The sequence below is a fragment of the Vigna unguiculata genome, chromosome 3 (genome assembly GCF_037176805.1).
Source record: "Vigna unguiculata cultivar grain cowpea cultivar isolate G323 ecotype 2 chromosome 3, ASM3717680v1, whole genome shotgun sequence".
Classification (NCBI taxonomy): domain Eukaryota; kingdom Viridiplantae; phylum Streptophyta; class Magnoliopsida; order Fabales; family Fabaceae; genus Vigna; species Vigna unguiculata.
Window position 1 is genome coordinate 16,527,516 of NC_140794.1, and position 13,404 is coordinate 16,540,919.

Here is a 13,404-nt window from a genome sequence, read left to right on the forward strand (position 1 = left end):
AAATAATAGGGGTTCCAAAACTGCAATAAGTAACCGGGATTCCAAAATCACAGGTAAATATCAGGGGTTTTAAAACTGTTGGTAAATACCAAGGGTTTCAAACTGCTGGTAAATATCAAGAGTTTCAAAATAGCTAGTAAGTACTGCTTTACCAATGGTTAGTCAAAATCGTCAGTAATCCATTAATGACACTAACTTTTTTAGGAAAAAAATAAACCGTAGATAACTCCTTTAGCAGGGTTAAAACCTTTGAAAATGCCAAAAGAAAACCCTGATAAAAATTGTTTTTTTTTAATAATACTTTTTATTTTTTTTTAGTAATACTTGATATAAGAGACGCTGTACATAGATTTTATAAAAGAAGCTTGACCAATGAGTATTAGACCATGAATCATTTTACTATCTTATTACTTACTTCTAAAAGATCTTTTAAATCTCAAAGATTAGAATATCTTTTATAAGTAAATCTTCCTCTTTTAAAGTCAATGTATAAATCCGATACCTTATCACACAACTTTCATATACCAAATCCAAATATAATAAAAACAAATAAAAAATAATTGAATTGCAAAAAAACGATAATAATCCTATTATCCTAGTATAATATATTAGATAAATAACATTTGCCTCATTCTTTTAAACTAATATTTATTAACTAATAAATTAAAATAATCCATGATCACATAAATATACACGTTTTATAATGAACAAAAGATATATAATTGATTATATGGCAATTCAGAATATATAATTAATTAATACAAAATATTCCAATTTCTTTCTAAGAAATAAATCTTAAATTATATTGTAAATAATATAACTGGTTATGTTATTGTATAATATATTTGAATAAATTGACCGGACAAGCCAAAGGTGGTATAGAAAAAATAGTGCACGTTTTGTCTTCTGTTTTTTTTCATCAAAGAATTTACGCACAATGAATTCCATTCTTATTTTCAACTTTTATACCATTGTTCCAAGCAACCACGATTTAAAAAAAAAAACTACAAATTATGTTAGTTCTTGTTTTTTTTTTTCATTTTTTTAATTTAAAAAAAAATTGTTCACGTGTCAAGTCAGTCTCATGCCATACGTCAATGTTAGTGTCACATGTAAGTTCCTGTTTATGTTATTTCCTTTTGTTAACGAATAAAAAGACTAAATTGAACAAAAAAAATTGACACAATCATGAACTGAAATTGACATGTACCATGATTCTAACTTGATACATGAACATTTTTTTTAAATTAAAAAAAAATCAAGAAGTGACATGTGACATACATTGTTCACATATATTAACCATTTAAACACTATTAACAAAAAGGACCAAAAGGATATTAAAATTTTAAACCAACCAACGGTGTAAGTCCTCATCCTTAAAATTTTGATTCTAATTTTACACTAACTCTAACTTAAAAAAAAAATATTTAATAAAAATATGAATTTTAATAAAAATATTAGTATAAAATTTATATAAAATTTATATTTAGTCTCAATTTTAATAGACACAAAATTGGTCCATTTAAAAAAACATTGAAACTAAATTGAATAAAATAACATTTTTAAAAAATAGGAATTAAATTGAACAAGATAATGAATATAAAGATCAAATTGAATATAAAATATTAGTCTAACACAAAATTAACTTGACACATAAACATTTCTTTTACATTAAAAAATTAAAAAAAAATAAATAAAAACTAACAAACTAGAAAATCACAACTTTACAAGTGACAAATACTAATTACTGTAACTTAATTATTTGAACGACGTCAATAAAAATAAAAGTTAAAAAAAATGAAAATTAAACTAAATTAAAAAAATTAATTAAATTAAATAAAATAATAAAAAATAAGAAACAAATTAATATTTAAGTCCATTATATCAAAAGTTAAAGTTATATGCGACTAGGACCAAAAGTTTAAAATTTAATTTTAATTTTCATTCATTTAAATAAAGTTTAATATTTTCTTGCATTATAAAAGAAAATATGATTATGAAAACGACTGTTTCAAATTAAAATACAAGTTTAAAATAGACTAAATCCCATATTAAAATTTGCGTTAAATTTAATCAAAGTTTTCAAAATAAATTGATAAAATAGAAAATACTTCATGCATCAATTCATTTAAAAAATCAATAAAATCATTAAAAATAATATATTATAAAACAAGATAAAAAAACTGAGTGAATTCATTAATAAGCTTCAATAAAGTACTTAATCTAATATCATAAGTGTTTTTATAAAATCTTGTACTCCACAAGTCTGTTGGGTTACATTAGTACTCGATTGTTGGCTTGATGTCTCCTTACTTCGGTGAAGCTCCAATGACGGCGCATGTGTGCCTGTAAAAGACACCCTGATGCTTAAGTTAGCACGGATGATGTCAGGGATTTAGAGAATATTTTAATACATAATCAATGCATAAGATAATGTGTTATTTATACTTTTTTACCTGTGGGTTCTACCTGGAATGTGTAACATCCCTAGGGAATATTACTTAAAAATAAATATTTTAAATAAACATTTTCATTAAATAATCATCTCGATAAAATTCCCAACGTGGGAAAAATTTATCTCATTAAGTTATCGCGTCAAAACTCATAACGACTCATAATTCATTACAAGTTCCCAAATTTTCCATTTAAACATAAATTACAATTCATTAAAACCCTAGAGCTACTCCCATGCTAGCCCCTCACTCCGCCATCTGAACATCCTCAGCACCACCTGCATCAACATCTGCTCCCGTGTAACGAATTACACGATCATCGCCACACACAAACAGAAAGGGTGAGCTGAGAAAATAAAATAACAAGAATATAAACACGAGACAGTTCATTTACCCATCTTAATCATTATCTACAAATCTTGGCCAAGACCCTAACCCCAAGACTTAACAGTCTTCAAGTCATACAATTGGTTAGCCTTGGACTCGGGAATCTGATGCTCACACGAACCTGCCCGCTCGTGGTCCTGCCTCTACGAACCTCCCCGCTTGTAGTCCTGCTCTACGGACCTACCCGCCCGTAGTCCAACACATGTGATCCACCAGCCCCCGTACCTCCCCGCACGTGGCATCTCTCAACGTGAGCACAGAACATACGAACCTCCCCGCTCGTATCCCCACGTGAGAGTCACTTGATATGAACCTCCCCGCTCATATCATCACATGTCACACCATCCATGAACCTACCCGCTCATGGCACAGCATCTCCCGATCCGAGCAAAGCATCATTATCAATTAAAACAACACACACAACTCGTGACCTGGTGCACAGTCGCCTGGCAAAACAGGCCCAGACCGCCTGGCGGTACCTGCCCACCGCCAGGCGCCAGCTCGCTTCCAGCCCCCACTGTTTTCTCGTCACCGCCTGGCGGAGCATACCGTGCCGCCAGGCGCCTCTCAGTGCAGACCCTTCCCACGCTAGGGCTATCGCCTGGCGGTATCAACAGACCGCCAAGCGCCATACCAGTAACTTCCTGCTACTGATTTGGCACCCGAAATGTTTAACTCCGAAATTCCAGAATGTCCTAGAGTGTACAGCACAACTGTCTTTATCAGAATTTATAGATTCTCCAATCCTACACCTTCCCAGGTATAGCCCATGTACCTAATCAAAGGCATTTGACACTCTATTTTACTCCTCTATCACAGTTGATAATCACTACAATAACAAGGCACGTCATTCACTATCGCGTACCACAGTTTAGGGACATTATCAAATTACCTCTCATTATACTTATTTCACACTACCCTACCATACATCTCATTCCACACAATCTCACTTAATCACATAACTTATGTTTAAACTCACAAATCCCCAAACACTGAAAACTTATAACCGATAATTAAAGATATTTAACAACATTTAGGCAGAATTTCAAGCTTTCCATTCCTAATTCACCAACTAATGCTATCCAACTCTCTTCCTTTACTCAACACAACTATCAAGAACTCGTCACATAATCACCCCATCAACCACTCTCCATTACTACACACACTTACCTACGTGCATTATTTCTTACAGTGCCCTTCTTTAAGTTCCAATATCACTCTTAGCCTCCTCCCTCACAAGTACCCAAAAACAACATTAAAAACGCCACTGTTCCCGTCATCGCCTGGCGGCAAGCTAGTCACCGCCGGGCGGTGTATCAGAACCCAGAAAATCTCCAGTACACGTGATAAGCCAAGTTGTCCATAATTCGATCTATACTTCACAAACAATATCACACAATGGATCACCTAATTTACTGACCCAATTTCCTTTGACATAATATCCTCAAAGTCATACACACCATGAACCCTAATAACCCAATTCGGATTCTACCCATTCCAATAATCCAAGTTTATCCATGTAAAATTATAAAGGGTATTCTCAAGCACCATCAGACCCCCAATTTTAACCAGTTCATACTATCAAAATGAATAAAATCGCAATCAGAAGTCCCCATCCCCCTGCACAAAATGCAAACCAACAGAAAAACACAACACTGTTGCGCCGCCTGGCGGATATTCATCCCTGCCAGGCGGTTTAAGCAACCAGAACCCAAAATTATGCATAGACAGATGAACCGCCTGGCGGCACATGCATGCCCGCCAGGCGGTTTCTGGGCAGAACCCAGAAAACGCGAAAACAACGCATAACAAGCAGAGAATTCATGCGCATATGATCGTACAAGGCACAAAATGGTGTACACGATAAATAGCATGCAAAAACAACTCCCCTTACCTGGATTCTTGCCCAAATTCGAACAAGTGCGCTTATCCTTTCACCAAAACCCCTCTAGCTTTGCTTTCCACTCCCTTTGTTGCGTTTTTCAGCCCCAATTCCTTACTGTATCAGCCTCACTTCTCAGAAAGACCTCTGCTTATGTGTACCACGAACCCTAAGTGTTATTTCCCTCTCTTTTAACCCTTGCCCTCACTATTTCTCTCCCTTAATTACTTATTTAGTGGCTTATACGAATTTTTGATTAAAATGATATAAGGTTAACTAGTTTGTTTAATCAACCCTCTGTTTTCCAGCCCTTAAGTTGCCTCCCTCTTGGCTGCTAGGTTTCCAATCCTTCCACATTCATGCACCAGAAAATTTGGCAAAAGAAAAGTAATTTAGTTCTCAACAAGGTTTGAACCCACACCCATGCACATACCAAACCAAGGCCAAACCATTCAACCACTTCATATTTCATGATAATTCCTACAATTTTAAGGATTTATCATGACAACACGCATCCAATATAAAACACACAAAAACACACAATTAAATAACATCCAAGTGGCACACATAGGACTCGAACCCAAGTCCTCACACACAATTAAAGTACTCACAACCACTTGAGCTAGTACTTTTCTACGTCATAGCTCCTCGCGTTTATTGCTTTAAATATTCTCATTATTCATCCTAATTAAATAATTAATTAAATAACTATTTAATTTTCCCGGATCTTACAGAATGGGCCATTGGGCCTAAAATACCTCTTTAAATTGTTTATGGATCTGGTAGAAGTGGGTGAAATTACAAGAAGAACCCTTAATAGTTGCTAGTAGACAGTCTACGAGCCAACATGGCCAAATACCGCATACTTTATGGCAAATTTAAAGTATCTAGTACCTGGTAAGCGAACATGTGGAATCTCGAGGCTGGGTACTCTTGAGCCGCATAATTAGCTAAGGGGATGGTTACTGCTTATTCATAGTGGTTCGTAGAACGCTGATGATTATGTGCAACTATGGTTTCTTCATTGTATGCCAGTTGGACGCTTATGACCGCTTATTGCATACTAAAGGGTTCCTTAGTACAAAATAAGCGGCCTGTGGGTTGTTGATGACTGCTTACTGTGTACTAAGGGACTCCTTAGTACAGATTAAGCGGCTTGTGGGATGCTGGTGGCTACTTACTGTTGGCACAAACAAGCTTGAAGCAAAGAATTAATAAAGCAATGTACATGAAGATCTTAAGTGCTTGATGAAGATTGATGAAGATCCTCTTAAAGATTAAGTTTTAGTGTGTTAAATCTGTATATAACATGTTAAATGTTAGATGTCTTGTGTGCCTTAGTGTGTCTCTTTTAATCTGTTAAAATGGGTTTTAACAGGTTAAAAGGCTTGTTGTATATAGTTTATGGTATGAATGCATTCAGTTAGTTGAATTATTTTACAATCGACTGATTTCACTTAAGTTAAGTGAAATCAGTTGACTGTACGAAAAATTCAATCGAATGTTTTCACTTAAACCAGACTATATAAGTTGTGTTTTCGCAAGCAAATGTGCGAATCTAAGTTTTTCTGAACGAAATAGTGTCATTCATCTCTGGGAAGCATTCTCTCTCTGCAATACACAGCTGCAACTCGTGTTTGAAGATCTTGGTTGATCTTGGTTGATCTTGGTTGATCCTGGAGGCATTTTGGCTTGTGAGTAGCTTGAAGAACACATGTATGGTGTGCTAGGGACAACCACCATCAGGTTTGGATGTTCTTGTTCCTCTGGATGGTTTGCCTGATGTGATTTCAGGTCTGCAAGTGTGATTCTTGTAGGTTGAGATTCTAGATTTTTGTGTGAGTCAAAAGTCTTGTGTGCTTTGTGTTCAAAAGCTTAATCTTGGTGTTTGATTTGTACAACATTTGAATATAGTGGAAACCAGGCTCAGGTTGTCTTGGAAAACTGGATGTAGCTTTGTGATTGAGTGAACCAGTATAAAAAGAGTTGTGCATTCTTCTTTCCCTCATCTCCCTCTCTTTAAAACTCTTAAAAAACTCAAGAAAACCAAGCAATTTGATCTTTGGTGTGATTCAATGCGTTCTTGTGTAATTTGAGGCTTTGTACTTGTTATAAATACTGATTGGAACATGTCTTGTATGTAAAAGATTGTTGCTTGAGTTGAATTCGTGAATTCTGCATTTTGCATAATTCTCCAGTATTTTAGTCGACTGATTTGTCTTTTTAATCGACTGTTTCATAGCATCAAGAACAATTTAGTCTGTTGTTTTATATTTTAATCGACTGAAAGTGTACTGGTCTGCTGCATTTACATCCAAATATTCTAGTCTATTAGATTCAATTGAAAAAGATTTTAAGCTTTCGAAAAAGTTTTATAAAGCCAATTCAACCCCCCCTTCTTGGCTAAACTCACCATTTCAAAACTAACAATTGGTATCTAGAGCAAGGTTCTTGAAAGGTATTCAAGTTGATCAAAAATCTTTTTGAAATGGCTGAAAGTAAACTCCCTTTTGCTGAAGGTGCCTCTATTCATAGACCATCTATGTTTTTTGGCCTAAACTCTTAGTTTTGGAAAATAAGGATGCAAATTTTCATTGAATCTATAGACAAAGGAATTTGGGATACAATAGTTAATGGACCATATACTCTTAAATGTGTTGTTGAAAATAAGCAGGTGGACAAGCATTGGAGTGAATGGAATGATGAAGAAAGGAGAATAGCTCAATATGATTGCAATGCCAAAAACATCATCACTTCATCTTTGAGTATGAATGAATTTTTTAGGGTCTCCGAATGTAAGAATGCAAAGGAAATGTGGGATGCCCTAGAGGTTACACATGAAGGAATACGTGAAGTGAAGAGAGCAAGGAAGAATGCCTTGATTCAAGAGTATGAGCTTTTCAAGATGCAAAAAGGAGAGTCCATAGCTAAAGTGCAAAAGAAGTTCACTCACATAGTCAACCATCTCATGGGTCGGTTTAGGCAAAGAATTTGACAAAGAGGAGCTAAACATTAAAGTGCTTAAGTGTCTTGATAGAAATTGGCAACCAAAGGTGACTGCCATATCTGAATCCAAGGATTTATCCATCATCACAACATATGCACTGTTTGGTAAGCTTAGAGAGCATGAGATTGAAATGCAAAGGCTAAGTGGGCTTGAAACAAGTGAGAAAAAGGTAAAATCCATAGCCTTGAAGGCTAGCTCTAAGAAGAGTGATGAAACTGAGGAAAAGGTTGCTGAATCTAATGACAATGAGAACTTGAATCTACTAGTCAAGAAGTTTGGAAAGTATCTCAAGAGGAAAGGCAACAAAGGTAATCAAAGGAGGTACAATTCTAAAAAAAATAATTCAAGTAATTCTTCTAAATTCTCATGTTATAATTGTGGAAAGCAAGGACATATCAAGATTGAATGTCCTAATGTTAACAAAGAGAAGGAGAAGGTTGATGATAGGAAAAAGGAGAAAAAGGGCAAGGAAAGACGTGCTTACATAGCTTGGGAGGACAATGATGATTCAACAAGTACTTCATCTCAAGAAGGAAGTGAGGAAGCAAACCTATGCCTCATGGCCGGATATGAATCATCCTCATCAAGCCAAGTAAGTTCCTTGTCATCCAAAGATAAGAATGTCTATTATCAATTGTTGCATGACTTTGAAGAGTTGCATAGTGAGGCAAACAAAATTGTTGTCATGAACAATCGGCTAAAAGGATTAAATAGTTGGCTAGAAAACAGAGTTAGCTAACTAGAATCAGAAACAGTCGACTTAAAAACTGATTTCGAACATTTAGAAAAGATTTACAGTAATTCAGTCTATTGTTCTGAAAAACAGCTGGCTATAAAACCTTGTGAAAATTGCACTACTTTGAAAAATCAAGTGAAATATCTTTTGAAAACATGTGCAAAGTTCACAAGAGGAAAAGAAAACTTGGAAGCTGTTCTTGGCTCTCAAAATTGTGTTTTTGGAAAGGCCGGAGTTGGTTATACACCTATCCATGAAAAGAAAGCCAAGAAGTTCTCTAGTTTCTTTTCCAAAAGTGAGCCAAATGCTATGCTATTCATTTCCTGCAACTATTGTATGAAGAAAGGTCATATTCTTAAGAGTTGTCATGTTAGAAAGTATGATGTACCTAAGGAAAGTATGAAATGGATCCCAAAAGGATCTAGAAAGGCATAACCATGTTGGACCCAAACTATCAAAGGGTACCATGTAATACTATATTGTTTTGCAAGTCATAAAACAAGAAAAGAAGGATCTATGGTACCTAGATAGTGGCTGCTCAAGGCATATGACAAGAGACAAGACCAAATTTGCAAAGTTGGAATTGAAAGAAGAAGGATTTGCAACCTATGGAGACAACAACAAAGGAAGAATCCTTTGAAATGGAGTCATAGGCAATGGATTCTCTTTCAACATCAAGAATGTGCTGCTGGTAGAAGGGCTCAAACATAATTTGATAAATCATGTGCCTAAGATTGCAGATGAAGAAGAAACAACACTAAAGAAGAAATCTGCTGTAGAAGTGGAATCTGCTGCAGGAAATCAGTCAACTGAAAAGGAAATTTAGTCGACTAAAAAAGCTGCATACAGCAATTTACCCAAGGAGTGGATTGAACCCAAAGGATTATCAAAGGACAACATAATCAGTGACATAGAATAGGGAGTATCCACTAGACGCAAGTTTGCATTCTTTCAACATGTTGTATTTGTTTCTCAAATTGAACCTAAGAATGTGAATGATGCATTATGTGATAGTAATTGGGTTGTTGCTATGCAAGATGAACTCAATCAATTCACTAGAAATGATGTATGGTTTCTTGTTCCTAAAATTGATGCAATGAATGTGATTGGTAGAAAATGGGTGTTTAGGAATAAAATGGATGAAAATGGTAATATAGTTAGGAATAAGGCTAGGCTAGTTGCTAAAGGTTATAATCAAGAGGAAGACATTGATTTTGATGAAACATATGCACCTGTGGCTAGACTAGAAGCTGTGAGGTTATTGTTAGCATATGCATGCATATGTAATTTCAAACTTTCTCAAATGGATGTGAAAAGTGCATTCTTGAATGGTTTTTTAAATGAAGAAGTGTATGTATCACAACCTTCTGGTTTTGAAGATAACCTCTATCCTAATCATGTTTTCAAATTGAAAAAGGCTTTATATGGTTTGAAGCAAGCACCACGACAATGGTATGAGAGGTTAAGCAACTTTCTTTTATCTAAAGGATATGCTAGAGGTGTTGTTGATAAAACACTTTTCATTAGAAAGCATGCAAGTGATGTAATACTTGTTCAAGTATATGTGAATGATATAATCTTTGGATCAAATAATAACTCCATGTGTGAAGAGTTTGTTGCAGCTATGCAGGGAAAATTTGAGATGTCTATGATGGATGAGCTAACCTACTTCCTATGGCTGCAAGTGAAGCAACTCAAGCATGGAACATTTTTAAGCCAGTCAAAATACTGTTTTGATCTACTGAAAAAGTTTAAAATGGAAGATTGCAAAGAGACTGCCACTTCAATTGCTACAAACTGCCTTATGGATGCAGATGAGGCTGGAAACCAAGTTGATTCAACCAAATATAGAGGGTTAATTGGTTCCTTGCTATATCTAACTGCTAGTAGGCCGGATATACAATGTGGTGTTTGCTTGTGTGCTAGGTTTCAATCCAATCCAAAGGAATCACACTTCAAAGCTGCAAAATAGATTCTCAAGTATCTGAAAGGGACAACTAATGTTGGATTATGGTATCCTAATGAATCTAACATTGCTCTTATTGGTTTTTCAGATTCTGACTATGCAGGGTGCAAATTTGATAGGAAAAGCACAAGTGGCACATGCCATCTACTTGGATCAAGCCTAATCTCATGGAATAGCAAGAAGCAAGCATGTGTAGCACTCTTTACAACTGAGGTTGAGTACATAGCAGCTGGACATGCATGTGCTCAAAGCATATGGTTGAAGCATCAACTTATGGATTATGGTGTAAAGCTATAAAAGGTACCTCTTTATTGTGATAATACAAGTGCAATCAACCTAACTAAGAATCCAATCCAGCATTCCAAAACTAAACACATTGAAATCATGCATCATTTCATAAGAGATCATATTCAAAAAGGTGATATTGAAATCATGTTTGTGAAAACTGAAAATCAATTGGCGGATTTATTCACTAAACCACTTGCACGTGATAGATTCAATAAGCTTAGAATTGAATTAGGTGTTCTTGACATGAAAAATATATTTTGATATCTGTTTGGCTTGTTAATCTTATTAGATCATGTGTGTGCTGCACTTAAAATGACCAAAATCTGCATAATTTAAAAACTGCCAGTATTTCAGTCAGCTAAATTTGCAATTTCAACACATAGATTTCATTTAAAATGTCAAAATCTGCATAATTTGTGTTCTGGAACTGTTTCAATATGTTAAATCTCACAAAATAGTACATATATTTGATTCCAATTGGTCTGGTATGAATTTCGTGAAATCTAAAATTTTTAGTCAGCTAAAACTGCAAATTTAACACAGATTTCACTTAAAACTATCAATGCACCAAAAATCAGTTTTCTGGTACAGTTTTAGTCTACTAATTCTGTATTTTTATGTGTTAAAATCACTTATGCTGATGTGGAATTGCTTGAATTGATTTTAATTGATTGACCCAGTCAAAGTATGCATCACATGACTGTTTTTGGACTGTAGCAGCAGGTGTAACAGTTATTATATAAGCTAAAATCAACTTTTCAGATTGCATTGACCATAAAGTGGTTTAATTACATGATTTCCAATGTGCATGCATTAGATCTGAACTGTTTGTAAGTGGATTGATCATAAAACGCATGGGAAACACATCATTGCATCTCTGATTCAAATTTCCCTCACATTTAATTGTTGTGATTTCCTGTACTGCATTGAAACTAGAAAATCTGCACGATTTAATTGATTGATTTTGAAAATCAACCTGCTGATTCTATAAATACTTGCATAAGAATCATGCATTGGCATTCTCATCTGCTAGTAAGAGCCAAACCTACTTTTCACCATGCCTAGAAGATCACGAGCTGCCCCCTTAGATGATGAAAGCTCCACTCCCCCTACTTCATCTTTTCCAAATGCCATGAATCAAGGAAGGTTTGAGATATGGTTTGAAGGCCATGAAGACAGAATTCAAACCTTCTTGATTGAGATCAATAGGAAGTAAATCATTCTTCCTAAGGTGATTCGTATGTCATGGCTAAGGGCAGAAAACTTTGGCAACCTTGAGCAACATCTCAAAGCTAAAAAATTGAAGACTTTCCTTGAGCTTTCAGGTAAGGTGTATCCGGATTTGGTGAAGGTGTTCTATGCCAACCTCAAGTTCAGCAATGGTGTTCTCAAATCAAGTGTCAAAGGTGTGGAGATGGAAATCACTAGGCAAACATGAAAGGATGTGGCTGGCCTAAGGCAAAGAGGTGTGCAAGTCCGCAAAGGTGAAACTAGTGTAGTGGATGAGTTCAACAAGGTGCAATATGCAGCACAACTGGTAGCATCTGCTGGTGTGCCAGAGGTGTTAAAGGTCAGGTTGGGGGTTCGATTCCCACTGGCAACAACCCACCCAGTATGAATGGACGGAGAAGGGTGAGGGGTTGGGGTGCATCGGGCTGTAGTAACCTGACATGCTCTGGGCGTGGTACGCCAGGGATGTTACAAAAAAGTGCACTTTTTTGTAACACCCCCGGATCCTCTTGGGCTTACCAGGCATCCCACCTGCCACCCTCAAACCGGTTGTGTTAGGTCTGCAGCCCAATACACCCCAACCCATCACCCTTCTCCGTCCATTCATACTGGGTGGGTTGTTGTCAGTGGGAATCGAACCCCCAACCTGACCTTTAACACCTCTGGCTCACCAGCAGATGCTACCAGTTGTGCTGCAGCACAACTGGTAGCATCTGCTGGTGAGCCAGAGGTGTTAAAGGTCAGGTTGGGGGTTCGATTCCCACTGACAACAACCCACCCAGTATGAATGGACGGAGAAGGGTGAGGGGTTGGGGTGCATCGGGCTGTAGTAACCTGACATGCTCTGGGCGTGGTACGCCAGGGATGTTACACAATACTTCAATCAATGTGTAAGAAACCAAGGTGAGCAAGCTATAAATTTCCATGTAGGAAGGCTTCGTGTGGAGGAAAGGTTGCTAGCCATGGTGGTGACCAAAATCATCATGCCTAGGAGGAGCAACCATGCTACCTTGAATGAAGATGATTTAGTGGTGATGTACTGCATTCAAAATGGGGTGATGGTGGACTGGACATACACAATCCGTGACCATATGATGAAAGCAAAAAGGCTCAAAGATTTCAAGCTTCCATATGTGGTGCTTATCTCCAAGTTCATTGAGCATTTTGGTGTGGATGTGGAAGGAGAGCTTGAGGAGTCTACTGGCCTTCTCAATCATGTTTCAACATTGAATATGCACAAGATGGGATTCACCAAGGTAGGCAACACTTGGCTAGTTGAAGGAGATCAAGGTGCAAACATTGAAGTTGGAGCAAATGATCATGAAACGGAAACTAGTGGAGGAAACCAAGAGGAAGATGAACCTCAGCCAATGATAATTGAGTTTTATAACCCTCCTGAGAATACTGGACTTGCATACTCCCAATTCGAGAGAATGGTTCTCAACCAGCTTCAAG